The sequence below is a fragment of the Protopterus annectens genome, chromosome 7.part0 (genome assembly GCF_019279795.1).
Source record: "Protopterus annectens isolate FY-2018-M chromosome 7.part0, PAN1.0, whole genome shotgun sequence".
NCBI classification, from domain to species: domain Eukaryota; kingdom Metazoa; phylum Chordata; order Ceratodontiformes; family Protopteridae; genus Protopterus; species Protopterus annectens.
Window position 1 is genome coordinate 614,264,480 of NC_056739.1, and position 17,098 is coordinate 614,281,577.

Here is a 17,098-nt window from a genome sequence, read left to right on the forward strand (position 1 = left end):
TGCATCTTATTAACACAGGGTGTCACAGACTTACTGTATCTTATTAACCCAGTGTGTCACGAAGTTACTGTCCAATATTAACCCAGTGTCACTGACTTCTGTCACTTATTAACCCAGTGTGTCACTGACCTACTGTCTCTTATTAACAGTGTGTCACTAACTTACTGTCCCATATTAAAGCAGCATGTCACTGATTTTTGTCTCTTATTAACTCAGTATGTCACTGACTTACTCTCTTTTAACCCAGTGTGTCACTAAGTTACTGTCCCTTATTAACCCAGTGTGTCACTAAGTTACTGTCCCTTATTAAACCAGTATGTCATTAACTTACTGTCCCTTATTAAACCAGTATGTCATTAACTTAATGTATCTTACTAATCCAGTGTGTCACTAACTTAGTCTGTTAGGAACCCAGTGTGTCACTAACTTACTGTCCCTTATTAACCCAGTGTGTCACTAACTTACTGTCTCTTATTAAACCATCGTGTCACTAACTTACTGTGCCATATTAACCCAGTCGGTCACAGGCTTCTGCCTCTTATTAATGCAGTGTGTCACAGACATACTTTCTCTTATTAACCCAGTGTGACACTGAGTTAGTGTCCCATAATAACACAGTGTGTCACTGACTTATGTCGCTTATTAACCCAGTGTGTGACTGATTAATGTCTCTTATTAACACGGTGTGTCACTAACTTACTGTCCCATATTAAAGCAGCATGTCACTGATTTCTCTCTTATTAACCCAGTGTGTCACTAAGTTACTGTCCCTTATTAACCAACTGTGTCACTAATTTACTGTCCCTTATTAACCCAGTTTGTTACTAACTTACTCTCCCTTATTAAACCAGGATGTCATTAACTTAGTGTCACTTACTAATCCAGTGTGTCACTACCTTATTGTCTCTTATGAACTCAGTTTGTCACTAACTTACTGTCCCTTATTAACCCAGTGTGTCACTAACATACTGTCTCTTATTAACCCAGTGTGTCACTAACTTACTGTCCCTTATTAACCCACTGTGTCACTAACTTACTGTCTCTTATTAACCCAGTGTGTCACTAACTTACTGTCCCTTATTAACCCAGTGTGTCACTAACTTACTGTCCCTTATTAACCCAGTGTGTCACTAACTTACTGTCTCTTATTAACCCAGTGTGTCACTAAGTCACTGTCCCTTATCAAACCAGTTAATCACTGACTTACTGTCTCGTATTAACCCACAGTGTCACTAACATGCTGTCCCTTATTAAACCAGTGTGTCACTAACTTCCTGTCTCTTATTAACCCAGTGTGTCACTAAGTTACTGTCCCTTATCAAACCAGTGCATCACTGACTTACTGTCTCTTTTTAACCCAGTGTGTCACAATGTTATGGTCCCTTACTAACCCACTGTGTCACTAACTTACTGTCCTTATGAACCCAGTGTGTCACTGACTTACTGTCCCTTATTAACCCAGTGTGTCACTACCTTACTGTCCCTTACTAACCCATTGTGTCACTAACTTACTGTCACTTTTTAACTCAGTGTGTCACTAAGTTACTGTCCCTTATCAAACCAGTGCATCACTGACTTACTGTCTTGTATTAACCCAATGTGTCACGATGTTACTGTCCCATATTAAACCAGTGCATCACTAACATCCTGTCTCTTATTAACCCAGTGTGTCACTAAGTTACTGTCCCTTATTAAACTAGTGTTTCACTGACTTACTTTCTGTTACTAATCCAGTTTGTCACAAACTTGCTGTCTCTTATTAACCCAGTTTGTCAATAACTTACTGTCTGCTATTAACCCGGTATTTCACTAACTTTCTGTCCCATATTATACAAGTGTGTCACTGACTTTTGTCTCTTATTAACCCAGTGTGTCACTAACTTGCTGTCTCTTATAAACTCAGTGTGTCACTAACTTACTGTCCCTTATTAATGCAGTGTGTTACTGAGTTCTGTCTCTTATTAACCCTGTGTGTCATTAACTTACTGTCCCTTATCAACCCAATGCATCACTGACTTATTGTCCCTTATTAGCCCAGTATGTCACTGACTTCAGTCTCTTATGAGCCCAGTGTGCCACTAACTTACTGTCTCTTATTATCCCGCTGTGTCACTAACTTACTGTCCCTTATTAACCCAGTGTGTCTCTGACTTCTGTATCTTATCAACCCAACGTGTCACTAGCTTACTGTCCCTTATTAACCCACTGTGTCACAAACTTACTGTCCCTTATTAACCCAGTGTGTCACTAACTTACTGTCCCTTATAAAACCAGTGTGTCACTAACTTACTGTGTCTTATTAAACCATCGTGTCACTAACTTACTGTGCCATATTAACCCATTTGGTCATAGGTGGCTTCTGCCTCTTATTAACACAGTGTGTCACAGACATACTTTCTCTTATTAACCCAGTGTGACACTGAATTAGTGTCCCATATTAACCCAGTGTGTCACTGACTTCTGTCACTTATTAACCCAGTGTGTCACTGACTTACTGTCTCTTATTAACAAAGTGTGTCACTAACTTACTGATTTTATTAATCCACTGTCCCATTAAGTTACTGTCCCCATATTAACCCACTGTGTCACTAACTTACTGTTGCTTATTAACCCAGTGTGTCACTTCCTTACTGTCTCTTATTAACCCAGAGTGTCACTAACTTATTGTCTCTTATTAATCCACTGTGTCTCTAGCTTTATGTCTATTATTAACCAAATGAGTCACTAAGTTAATGTCCCTTATTAAAGTAGCCTGTCACTTAACTTACTGTCTGTTACTAATCCAGCATGTCACCAACTTACTGTCTCTTATTAACCCAGTGTATCATTAATTTACTGCCCTTTCTTAGCCCAGTCTGTCACTGACTTCAGTCTGTTATGAACCCAGTCTGCCACTAGCTTACTGTCTCTTATTAACCCACTGTGTCACTAACTTACTATCCCTTATTAACCCAGTGTGTCACTAACATACTGTCTCTTATTAACCCACTGTGTCAGTAAGTTACTGTCCCATATTAATCCAGTGTGTCACTAATGTCCTATTAACCCACTGTGTCACTAACTTACTGTCCCTTATTAATCCAGTCTGTCACTAAGTCACTGTCCCATATTAACCCAGTGTGTCACAGACTTCTGCCTCTTATTAACACAGTGTGTCACTACGTTACTGTCCCGTATTAACCCAGTGTGTCACTAAGTTACTGTCCCTTATTAAACCAGTATGCCATTAACTTAATGTCTCTTACTAATCCAGTGTATCACTAACTTAGGCTGTTAGGAACCCAGTGTGTCACTAACTTACTGTCCCTTATCAACCCAGTGTGTCACTAACTTGCTGTGCCATATTAACCTAGTCGGTCACAGAATTCTGCCTCTTATTAACACAATGTGTCACTTACTGTCCCTTATTAACCCAGTGTGTCACTAACTTACTGTCTCTTATTAACCCAGTGAGTCACTAACTTACTGTTCCTTATTAACCCAGTGTGTCACTAACTTACTGATTGTTATTAACCCACTGTCCCACTAAGTTACTGTCCCCTATTAACCCACTGTATCACTAAGATGCTGTCCCTTATAAAACTAGTGTGTCACTAACTTCCTGTCTCTTATTAACCCAGTGTGTCACTTAGTTACTGTCCCTTATCAAACCAGTGCATCACTGACTTACTGTCCCTTATCAAACCAGTGCATCACTGACTTACTGTCTCTTATTAACCCAGTGTGTCACAATGTTACTGTCTCTTATTAACCCAGTGTGTCACTAACTTACTGTCCCTTATTAACCCATTGTGTCACTAACTTACTGTCCTTTATTAACCAAGTGTGTCACTAATTTACTATCTTTTATTAACCCAGTGTGTCTCTGACTGCTGTCTCTTATTAACCCAATGTGTCACTAGTTTACTGTCTCCTATTAACCCACTGCGTCACTAAGTTATTGTCAATTATTAAACCAGTCTGTCACTAACATACTGTCTCTTAACCCAGTGTGTCACGATGTTACTGTCTCATATTAAACAAGTGCATCACTAACTTCCTGCCTCTTATTAACCCAGTGTGTCATTAAGTTACTGTCCATTATCAAACCAGTGCATCACTGACTTACTTTCTTGTATTAACCCAGTGTGTCACAATGTTACTGTCCCATATTAAACCAGTGTGTCACTAACATCCTGTCTCTTATTAACCCAGTGCGCCACTAAGGTGCTCTCCATTATCAAACCAGTGCATTACTGTCTCTTATTAACCCAGTGTGTCACAAAGTTACTGTCCCTTATTAAACTAGTGTGTCACTAACTTACTGTCTGTTACTAATCCAGTGTGTCACAAACTTTCTGTCTCTTATTAACCCAATTTGTCACTAACTTACTGTCTGCTATAAACCCGGTATATCACTAACTTTCTGTCCCATATTAAACAAGTGTGTCACTGACTTTTGTCTCTTATTAACCCAGTGTGTCACCAACTTACTGTCTCTTATAAACCCAGTGTGTCACTAACTTACTGTCCCTTATTAAAGCAGGGTGTCACTGAATTCTGTCCCTTATTAACCCAGTGCATCAATGACTTACTATCTGCTATTAACCCAGTGTGTCACTTATTTACTGTCCCTTATTAGCCCAGTATGTCACTGACTTCAGTCTTTTATGAACCCAGTGTGCCACTATCTTACTGTCTCTTTTTAACCCGGTGTGTCACTGACTTACTGTCCCTTATTAACCCAGTGTGTCTCTTATTAACCCAACATGTCACTAGCTTACTGTCTCTTATTAGCCCACTGTGTCACAAACTTACTGTCCCTTATTAACCCATTGTGTTACTTACTGTCTCATAAATAAGTGAATCACTAAGTTACTGTCCCATATTAAGCCAGTGTGTCACTAACGTACTGTCTGTTATTAACCACTGTGTCACTAACTTACTGTCTCTTATTAATCCACTGTGTCACTAGCTTACTGTCTATTATTAACCAAGTGTGTCACTAAGTTACTGTCCTTTATTAAAGTAGTGTGTCACTAACTAGCTGTCTGTTATTAATCCAGTGTGTCACAAACTTACTCTTGTTAACCCAGTGTGTTACTAACTTACTGTCACCTGTTAACTCGATGTGTCACTAACTTACTATCCCATATTAACCAAGTGTGTCACTGACTTTTGTCTCTTATTAACCCAGTGTGTGCCTAACTTGATGTCACATATAAACCCAGTGTTTCACTAACTTTCTATCCCTTATTAACCCAGTGTGTTACTGACTTCTGTCTCTTATTAACCCAGTGTGTCACTAACTTACTTTGTCTTATTAACCCAATGCATCAGAGACTTCCCTTATTAACCCATTGTGTCACTAGCTTACTGTCTCTTATTTAACCCAGTGTGTCACTAACTTACTTTGTCTTATTAACCCAATGCATCACAGACTTCCCTTATTAACCCATTGTGTCACTAGCTTACTGTCTCTTATTTACCCAGTGCGTCACTAATTTACTGTCCTTTATTAGCACAGTATGTCACTGACTTCAGTCTCTTATGAACCCAGTGTGCCACAAACTTACTGTCTCTTATTAACCCTACGTGTCACTAGCTTACTCTCCCTTTTTAACCCAGTGTGTCTCTGACATCTGTCTCTTATATAGCCAATGTGTCACTAACTTACTGTCCCTTATTAACCCACTGTGTCACTAACTTAATGTCCCATATTAACCCAGTGTGTCACTAACTTACTGTCTCTTATTAACCCAGTGAATAACTAAGTTACTGTCCCATATTAACCCAGTGTATCACTAACGTACTATCTGTTATTAAACAACTGTGTCACTAACTTACTGTCCCTTATTAACCCAGTGTGAAACTGAGTTCTGTCTCTTATTATCCCAATGTGTCACTAGCTTATTGTCTCTTATTAACACACTGTGCCACTAACTTAGTTTCCCTTATTAACCCAGTGTGTCACTGACTTACTCTCTATTAACCCAGTGTGTCACTACGTTACTGTCTCTTATTAACCTGGTGTGTCACTAAGTTACTGCCCCTTATTTAACCAGTATGTCATTAACTTACTGTCCCTTATTAAACCAGTATGTCATTAACTTAATGTCTCTTACTAATTGAGTCTGTCACTAACTTCTACCGCTTATTAACCCAGTCTGTCACTAACTTACTGTCTCTTATTAACCCTTTGTGTCACTAAGTTACTGTCCTTTATCAAACCAGTGCATCACTGACTTACTGTCTCTTATTAACCCAGTGTGTCACGATGTTACTGTCCCTTATTAACCCACTGTGTCACTAACTTACTTTCCCTTATTAACCCATTGTGTCACTAGCTTACTGTCTCTTATTAACCCACTGTGTCACTAATTTACTGTCCCTTATTAACCCACTGTGCCACTAACTTACTGTCTTCTATTAACCCACTGTGTCACTAAGTTACTGTCCCTTATTAAACCAGTTTGTCACTAACTTACTGTCTCTTTTTAACCCACTGTGTCACTAAGTTACTGTCCCTTATTAAACCAGTTTGTCACTAACTTACTGTCTCTTTTTAACCCAGTGTTTCACGATGTTACTGTCCCATATTAACCCAGTATGTAACTAACTTCCTGTCTCTTATTAACCCAGTTTGTCACTAAGTTACTGTCCATTATCAAACCTGTGCATCACTGACTTACTGTTTCTTATTAACCCAGTGTGTCGCTAAGTTACTGTCCCTTATTATTCTAGTGTGTCACTAACATACTGTCTGTTACTAATCCATGGTGTCACAAACTTGCTGTCTCTTAACCCCAAGTACCTTCTCATGGCACTTTTGTGCTTAACACTGAGCGTGCCATGAGAGGATACTAATTGCAAGCCTTTACTTCCGAGTGCCTTCCACAAGCATGAGAAACCTTATTGTACATTTGTTGATCAGCTTAATGTGAACACACTGAAATCACAACTGAACTTGTAATTTATCTTATGCAGCTACGATTCAGTGTGTTTTTACATTTAACTTTCATTGCGAAAGTAGTTGCTAAAGCAAGTGGTGGCAGCGACTCGGAATCTTGCATTCCAAGCCACCACTTGCATCACACCGCCACCCCTAACATGAATTTCTTTTGTTTTCCCCCAAATAAATAGAGGGTTCAGCAGCAGGTCTGTCCTTTCTTTCTGCAAATATTTGTAGATTTTACCTGCTACTGGATCCCTCAAAGTTTTTTTTGTGGACTCACGGTTTGCACACATTGCTGGAGCTAGAAGAGGTTTTTTGGTTCAGCTTTTCCGGTTCAGCTTTACCGTTCAGCTTTGGCCAAGGTGTTTATAAGGTAAAATATGTGTTTTTGCTGCCAATAACCAAATGCAACTGTATTTTGATATGCCAACCCAAAAAAAGTTTAATTTTGCTTCATTCTAATGGGAGACTAGGTGTATTATTATTGTTATTCCAAGCTGTTGAATGGCAGTGTATATACCGTAAACATCATTGCAGAATTACTACTTTTATTTCCTGCCAGTAGTACCCCTTCTGTTCTGCTTTTGGAATGCACCGTGCAACATAGTGGTATAGCTGAGGAAGTGAGCTGCCGGAACTGTGTGTTGATATTCTTTAAAATGGTCCCTTCAAAATGTTGCTGAAAATAATGTCACAGTAGTTTGTGGATGCATCATTAAAAGCTGTGTTAGCAGTGTTACTTTCATTTGCAAGGGATGCACGTTTGACAGCGCTTTCAGCTGCTTTAACGTTATTCACCGGTTTCTGTAAGTTCATGTTCATGCAGTAGTTCATGATTCTTTTTTGCTACAGTGATTTTAGATAATGGCAGTTTAACAGTATTCACCGGTTTCTGTAAGTTCATGTTCATACAGTAGTTCATGATTCTTTTTTGCTACAGTGATTTTAGATAATGGCAGTTTAACGGTATTCACCGGTTTCTGTAAGTTCATGTTCATGCAGTAGTTTATGATTCTTTTTTGCTACAGTGATTTTAGATAACGGCAGTTTAACGGTATTCACCGGTTTCTGTAAGTTCATGTTCATGAAGTAGTTCATGTTTCTTTTTTGCTACTATCATTTTAGTTAATGGCAGTATGAAATCTGACTGTTTCCCATAAATGTGAATTACTGCTTTTATTTCCTGCCAATAGCACCTCTTCTGTTCTGCTTTTGGAATGTACCTTGCAACACTATACTTTAGAACATAGTGGTATAGCTGAAGAAGCAAGCGCAAAAAATCACTGCAGTTACATGCTGTTTAAAGAGGTGCAGGAAGGAAGGTTTAGAGTCGTGCTACTAATAAAGGGAGCCACTGGAACTGTGTGTTGACATTTGGTCCCTTCAAAATGTTGCTAAAGATAATGTGACGGTCGTTTGGGAATGCATCGTTAGAAGCTTTATTAGCAGCGTTACTTTTAATTGCAAGGGATGCACGTTTGACAGCTGCTTTAACATTATTCACCGGTTTCTGGACGTTCTTTGAATGTTTTTGTTTTGTTTTCAATTACCTGATTTGAGTACACAATCTGTTGAATGCAGGTTTCTACCTTGCTGTCATATGCATTGGATAACCTAAGACCGAAGTAGTTCATCTTGCTACTGTGATTTTAATTAATGGCAGTGTCAAATCTGACTGTTTCACATAAATGTAATATGGATGTTGTTCTGGCTCTGTGTGACTTTCAGGGTGTTAGACTGGTTAATAGATAAAGAAGTTTGTCAGCTTATGAACAGTAAATCTGCTTTACAGAGTGGTCTGTTTTCCATGAGTTTAGATATGACAATTTTTCAGATGCAAAGAGGCTTTTCCTGATCTTACCTATTTACTTCTTGAGGAATTACCTTCTAACTTTGCTTGTCTAAGCTATCTTAATTTACCTGCTTGTTAGCATTGGTTTTGAGGTTGCCAGCATTGAACCATGCAGCTTTGTCAAAGGTATTCTTAGCGCCCAGTCATGTGATGGGCTTGGCAATGTTAAATGCTTCGGCATAATAAGTGTTTTTTGCTGTGCTATTAGCAGTTATTGACCTGTAGATCCCAGTGCAGGTGATTTAGAGGTTTGGTGTCAGAGTTGATGACAACCCTGTCTGTTTTGGTGCATGCTGCACCTGCTTTCTGCAGTAATCGACACCTGGGTTCTTTTCAGTCAGGCAACTTGTTTGTTTATATTTAATTCCTTGTCTAAGGCTGTTTGTATACAAATGAGGCTGAAACCTGCCTTTATTAATATTGGGATTTTTGTGACATGTATTTTGTGTTTTATGCCAAACTACTGAAAATTGTTCTTTTTTTCCTCAGTGCAGTATTAAGCATACTATCCTTGTAGAAATAGACTTCAGATTAGAGGGAGAATAGTGGGTTTTGTCCAGTTTGTATTGGGTTGACCCTGCAACCAGTGTTAGCTATTGATCTGGTTAGTTTTTTGTCCCAAGTTTTGATGGACTCAGACAGCCCCCCCCCCACCAAAAAAAACAAACATCTACCCTTTGTGTACCTAAAAAAACATAAAAATAAATAATGAAATATGTGTCGGCCTACAGCTTCTGACCCTACAGTACTCTCAGCCATGGACAGGTTATCGACCACTTGCCTTTGGTTACCTCCAGTTCCCCTGATGTGGTGTTTGTGTGTGACATGAGGATCAGACACATCCTCTGAGGCTATAACCTATGCTACTGCAAAAATGTAAGAAAGCTATAGATAGCAAAACAAACATACAGATGAACACTAGGGTGGTAAAATAGAGCAAAGTTGGTTGTTGAAAGGATTATAAACATACCGTGTCTGTCCTTTCAGAAGGATAGAATGGAGAGGTGGTATGATTTGATTTCACAATATCACAAAGGAACTGCACAGGAACTGAATTGGAAAAAAATTTAACTTATTAACCAAGACAGGGAGAGAGGAGGCAGAGATATCAGGAGTTCTAGACTAAATAGTCATACTTCAGTTTAGATATGAAATATTATGTTTCCTCTGAGAAGGTGGTCATCCACTGGAATGGACTTTCCAATTGAGTTGTGTATGACAAAGCAAATTAGTATTTTAAAACTCATGGGATTACTGGAAGACTGGGCGAATAGAAACAGCAGATGAAGGCACACCTCTGAATTGTTCAGAATTTTGCAGAAGGTCCAGATTTTTACCTCATATTTTTGGTCTATTACTAATAAAAAGTATAGTTTTCTGGCAAATTGCTGAGGATTGAAATCACTAAATAATGACAAATGTTTGAGTTTCAGACTTCATATCCTTCAGAAAAATGCATGCCAATGCAAACCCTGTTATTCTAGCAATTCTCTAGCTTTATAAGAGCAATATATAAACTCTGTCCCCAACTTATGGGTCATTGCTCCTCATTACTTTTGGCTTGGTCCAGAATTCTAGCACTAAGAGGTTGAGAGGTACAGATGTAGGGTGTTGGCTGTAACATCCAGGTAGAATAGATATACCTGTACTTCTCTTATTCAACGTAAAATGCATTTCTCTGCATATTAAGTTTGAACAAATGCTTCAGCTAACCCATATGTGACTAGATGGTAAGAAGCTGGTTTGAAAGCTATTTTGTAGCTTGGACATTTTACATTTCTTTTGTTATCTGTGAGATATTAGTGTAAATCTGTATAGAAAAGTGGCACAGAGGTGAGGAGAGGAGCCATGCATACTTCTCAACTGTCCAGATTTTTGTTAAATGTCCAGATTTCTGCCTCTTATTTTTGGTCTGTTGGTCATTATTTTTTGTGATTTTCTGGCAAATCATTGAGGATTGAAATCATTAAATAATTAGCAATAATGATATCAGTAATGATTCCCAAAGCTGAGGAAGGGTGGAGGCAGTCAAGAAATGTTTGGGCTGGCTAGTAGGTCTTGCAAAACAGCTGTAGCAAATCCTGCCTTGGATTTGGAAAAGATAGGCAGATGGTAATAGTTGGTGAAGGTGTCTACAGAACTCCAGGTAGCAGCTTCCAGTATATCCCTGGCAGGGGCTCCCCTGAGAAATGCTGTAGAGGTAGATGTAGCCCTAGTGGAATGTGATCTGACCCCCTGAAGGGCTGGTTTTCCATGGTGCTTGTAGCAGAAATGGATGCAGTGTGCAATCCATTTGGAAATGGTTTGTTTTGAAATGGCCTTGAAATGCTGGCATTGCTTAACTGGATATTTTTGACAATATTTCTGCCTTTTTAACTTCTGACTGTTATTGTAACCAGAGGGATGGTTAGGTGAGAGAACCTGAATTAATACTTTTAAACAGATCAGCCAGATAAGTTTGACATTTCTGCCTGTTTTATTATTATTATTATTGTTATTATTATGATTATACTCAGTAGTTGCCTGAGTGAGATGATCCGCGGTGGTGGTGCTGCGGTAGCGTTTTCGCCTCACAGTAAGACGCTGTCCGGTTCGATTCTCAGCTAAAGCGTCTTCTGCGTGGAGACATGCATGAATGGGTGTACCTTCATTGAAGGTTGTGTGTCAGGGCTGGCAACTCGGCACGTAAAAATCAACAGTCAATCATTAGCGGACCGGAGTTCCGCTGTGGCGACCCCTAACCGGGAAAAAGCTGAAAGACACAACAAGTTGCCTGAGTGAGATGAAGGTTATCATTAGGTGACTACTGACAGCATAGAGCTACCATATTTTTGTGCATTTTCCTGGATTTTTCAGTCATGTGTGGAATTTAGGTGGGAGGAAGGGCTCAGGAATATCTAAGTGTTATACTATTTGACTAAATGTCTACTCAGGTTATGTGCAGCAATTATCACCCATGTCTCAGCATGCATACCTTTGCAGTAAAGAAAGGAAGGTCACTATCACATTAGTAATACGTGCAGTTACAATATATCAGTTAGTCTTTATCATTTTTCTGGTAAAAGTCTCAGCTTTTGTCAATGTTATTCGCATAAGTAGAAATCATTATTACTTTGATGAATGTACAAGCCAGGTTGTGTTTTTTCTCTGGTTGGAGTCATTGCAAACAACACCCTTCATTCATAATCAACTACCTACCCTCCTAAACCCCTGATTTTTTTATATAATTTGTGCATGTGTGCATATGGCTATATATGTATGTACATAATGTACTTGCACATATATACATTGTTCACACGCATCTATATATATATATATATATATATATATATATATATATATATTTATATTTATATATAATTTTGGTGATTGTGCGTATCTCAACATTTTCCTGAGGGGGTCATTTGGGTGAATGTTTCATTTAGGGACATGTGTATAACATGTAGTAATGAAGATGTTGGCAAGGGAAATAGTTAATTTGTGTACCAGGGAAGTGCTTGTGCATACATGGCCAGACTGCTGAAGATCATAATACAGATACGATGTAACCAGTATAGGTTATCTATAACTCAGGTTTCAGTGATGGTTGTTATGTTTTTCTTTACATATCCAGCTTTCAAGAATAATTTATTATCTGTTAACAATATGCACATACTCCACACTAACAGGTATTTGTTAGTTATTTGGTTATATGGTTATGGAAATTATGATTGTTTTCATATTTTGGTAAATAACTTTGCAAAGGAGCATCTGAATGTGCCAAGTAATACCTCATTTTGAAGACAATATTGCTGGTTTCAACATGGTAAAAGAATTGTGCCTGTATGTTCTAGACATGTGCAGATATCAAAGTTTGTTTCGGACTTAGGTTATGGAAATTATGATTTTTTTTTCATATTTTGGTAAATAACTTTGCAAGGGAGCATGTCAGTGTGCCAAGTAATACCTCATTTTGAAGACAGTGTTACTCCTTATAACATGGTAAAAGAACTGTGTCTGTGCACTGTACACATGTACAGATATCACAGTTTGTTTAGTCTTGTACGATTATGAAAATTATACATTTACAATACTTCTCATTATTATGCCCATATCTTTGCAGGGGAGCATGGTGATGACACAAATGATGCATCATTTTGAAGCTGACATTCAGATGCACAACTTCTACAATGATATGTAGGCTCTGTCTGTTACAGATGATGAGATATTATGCTTTGTTTATTTATCAGTTATGAGAAATAATATAGTAATCATATTTCTGTGAATATCTCAAGATAGGAGCATCACACAGTAATGGTTAAGGTATAATTTTGAAGCTGACATTCATACTAACAAATTAAATTCAAATTGTATGGGTCTGCATGGTACATTGACCAAGATACTGCGCTTTGCTCTTCCAAAAAGGTAAAAAATATGCACAATATAAACATTCCTTGCCAAATATTTAATAATGACTTTGATATGCACTATCAACATTTGCACTGTTGGAAAGGTCAGTATCTGCTGAACAACTTTCACATATACATTTTTAGTCTAGCTCTTATAGTTAAATAATTATGAATATTTGCTTTCTGCATGGTATTACAAATGGATTTTCTGAAAATGAGCTCAGGCTGCACTGTTGTTCCTATGGTGGAATTAAGCAGGCAGCTTTTTCTGAGCTGCCCCAGAGTGAATGAGTTAACTCAGTTTGTCAGTAACTTACTGTCTGCTATTAACCTGGTATTTCACTAACTTTCTGTCCCATATTAAACAAGTGTGTCACTGACTTTTGTCTCTTATTAACCCAGTGTGTCACTTACTGTCTCTTATAAACCCAGTATGTCCCAAATTTACTGTCTCTTATTAACCCAGGTCCTCACTGACTTTCTATCTGTTATTAACCCAGTGTGTCACTAATTTACTGTCCCTTATTAGCCCAGTATGTCACTGACTTCAGTCTCTTATGAGCCCAGTGTGCCATTAACTTACTGTCTCTTATTAACCTGGTGTGTCACTAACTTACTGTCCCTTATTAACCCAGTGTGTCTCATACTTCTTTCTCTTATTAACCCAATGTGTCACTAGCTTACAGTCTCTTATTAACCCACTGTGTCACACAATTATGGTCCCTTATTAACCCATTCTGTCACTAACTTACTGTCTCTTATAAATCAGTGAATCACTAAGTTACTGTCCCATATTAAGCGAGTGTGTCACTTCTTTCTTCTTCTTTCGGCTTTTCCCAGTTAGGGGTCGCCACAGCGGAACTCCGGTCCGCTAATGATTGGCAGTAGATTTTTATGGTGCCGAGGTGCCAGCTCGATGCCCAACTTTCAAAGAAGGCACGCCCATTCACGCATATCTTTCAAATGCTACTCGACTGCTGGGAGGACATGCAGACTCCACAAAGAAGGAGCTCCAGCTGAGAATCGAATGGGAGAACCTCTAGCTGTGAGGCGACAACGCTACCGCTGCACCACCATGGCTTATTAAGTGAGTGTGCCACTAACGTACTGTTATTAACCCACTGTGTCACTAACTTACTGTCGCTTATTAACCCAGTATGTCACTAACTTACTGTCTCTTATTAACCCAGTGTGTCACTAACTTACTGTCACTTATTAACCCAGTGTGTCACTAACTTACTGTCTCTTGTTAACCCAGTGTGTCACTAACTTACTGTCTCCTATTAACTCGGTGTGTCAGTAACTTACTATCCCATATTAACCAAGTGGGTCACTGACTTTTGTGTCTTATTAACCCAATGTGTGCCTAGCTTGCTGTCTTTTATAAACCCAGTGTGTCAATAACTTTCTATCCCTTATTAACCCAGTGTGTTACTGACTTCTGTCTCTTATTAACCTAGTGTGTCAATAACTTACTTTCCCTTATTAGACCAATGCATTACTGACTTACTGTCTCTTATTAACCCAATGTGTCACTAATTTACTGTCCTTTATTAGTGCAGTATATCACTGACTTCAGTCTCTTATGAACCCAGTGTGCCACTAACTTACTGTCTCTTATCCAGTGAATCACTAAGTTACTGTCCCATATTAATCAAATGTGTCACTAACATACTGTTATTAACCAACTGTGTCACTAACTTACTGTCCCTTATTAACCCAGTGTGAAATTGAGTTCTGTCTCTTATTAACCCAATGTGTCACTAACTTATTGTCTGTTATTAAGACACTGTGTCACTAACTTAGTGTCCCTTATTAACCCAGTGTATCACTAATTTACTGTCTCCTATCAACGTGGTGTGTCACTTTCTGTCCCATATTAACCGTGTGTCACTGACTTTTATCTCTTATTAACCCAGTGTTTCACTAACTTGCTGTGTCATATAAACCCAGTGTGTCACTAACTTACTGTCCCTTATTAACCCAGTGTGGTACTGAGTTCTGTCTTTTATTAACCCAGGGTGTCACTAGCTTACTGTCCCTTATTAACCAGTGCATCACTGACTTACTTTCTCTTACTAACCCAGTGTGTCAATAATTTACTGTCCCTTATTAGCTCAGAATGTCACTGATTTTAGTCTCTTGTGAACCCAGTGCACCACTAACTTACTGTCTCTCATTAACCCAATGTATCACTATCTTACTGTCTCTTATTAACCCAGTGTGTCACTAACTTACTGTCTCTCATTAACCCAATGTATCATTATCTTACTGTCTCTTATTAACCCACTGTGTCACTAAGTTACTGTCCCTTATTAACCCAGTGTGTCACTAACTTACTGTCTCTTATTAACCCAGTGCATCACTGACTTATTTCTCTTACTAACCCAGTGTGTCACTAATTTACTGTCCCTTATTAGCCAAGTATGTCAATGACTTTAGTCTCTTGTGAACCAAGTGCACCACTAACTTACTGTCTCTTATTAACCCAGTGTGTCACTAACTTACTGTCCCTTATTAACCCAGTGTGTCTCTGACTTCTGTCTCTCATTAACCCAATGTATCACTAGCTTACTGTCTCTTATTAACCCACTGTGTCACTAAGTCGCTGTCCCATAATAACCCAGTATGTCACAAACGTACTGTTATTAACCCACTGTGTCACTAACTTACTGTCCCTTATTTACCCAGTGTGTCACTAACTTACTGTCTCTTATTGATGCACTGTGTCACTAGCTTATTGTCTGTTAGTAACCCAGTGTGTCACTAAGATACTTTCCCCTATTAAACTAGTGTGTCACTAACTTACTGTCTTTTATTAACCAGGTGTGTCACTATCTTACTGTCCCTTATTAACCCACTGTGTCTCTGACTTCTGTCTCTTATTAACCCAAGGTGTCACTAGCTTACTGTCTCTTATTAACCCAGTGTGTCACTAACTTACTATCCATTATTAACCCAGTGTGTCACTTACTTACTGTCGCTTATTAATCTGCTGTGTCACTACCTTACTGTCTGTTATTAACCCAGTGTGTCACTAATGTACTGTGTCTTATTAACCCAGTGTGTCACTAACTTACTGAATGTTATTAATCCACTGTGTCACTACCTGTCTCTTATTAACCCAGGGGTAACTAACTTCCTGTCTCTTATTAACCCAGTGTGTCACTAACTTACCCTCCCTTATTAACCCAGTGTGTTAATAAGTTACTGTCCCTTACTACCCAGTGTCACTAACTTCCTCTCTCTTACTAACCAAGTGTGTCACTAACTTACTGCCTCTCCTTAACCCAGTGAGTTACTGACTTACTGTCTCTTATTAACCCACTGTGCCACTAAGGCACTGTCCCTTAGTAATCCACTGTCTCACTGCTTTGCTGTTCCTAATTAGCCCAGTGTGTCATTAAGTTACTGTCCTTATTAACCCAGTGTGTCATTAACTTACTGTCCCTTATTAACCCAGTGTGTCACTAAGTTACTGTCCCTTATTAACCCAGTGTGTCACTAAGTTACTGTCCCTTATTAAACCAGTGTATCATTAACTTACTGTCTCATAATAATCCAGTGTGTCACTAACTTATTGTCTGTTAGAATCCAGTGTGTCAGTAACTTACTGTACCTTATTAAACCAGTGTGTCACTAACTTTCTGTCTCTTATTAACCCACTGTGTCACAAACTTACTGTCCTATATTAACCCAGTGGTTCATGGACATCTGTCTCTTATTAAACCAGTGTATCACTGATGTACTGTCTCTTATTAACCCAGTGTGTCACCAAGTTACTGTCCCATATTAACCCAGTGTGTCACTGACTTCTGTCTCTTATTAACCCAGTATGTCACTGACTTGCTGTCTCTTATTAACACAGTGTGTCACTAACTTACTGTCCCATATTAACCCAGTGTGTCACTGACTTACTCTCTC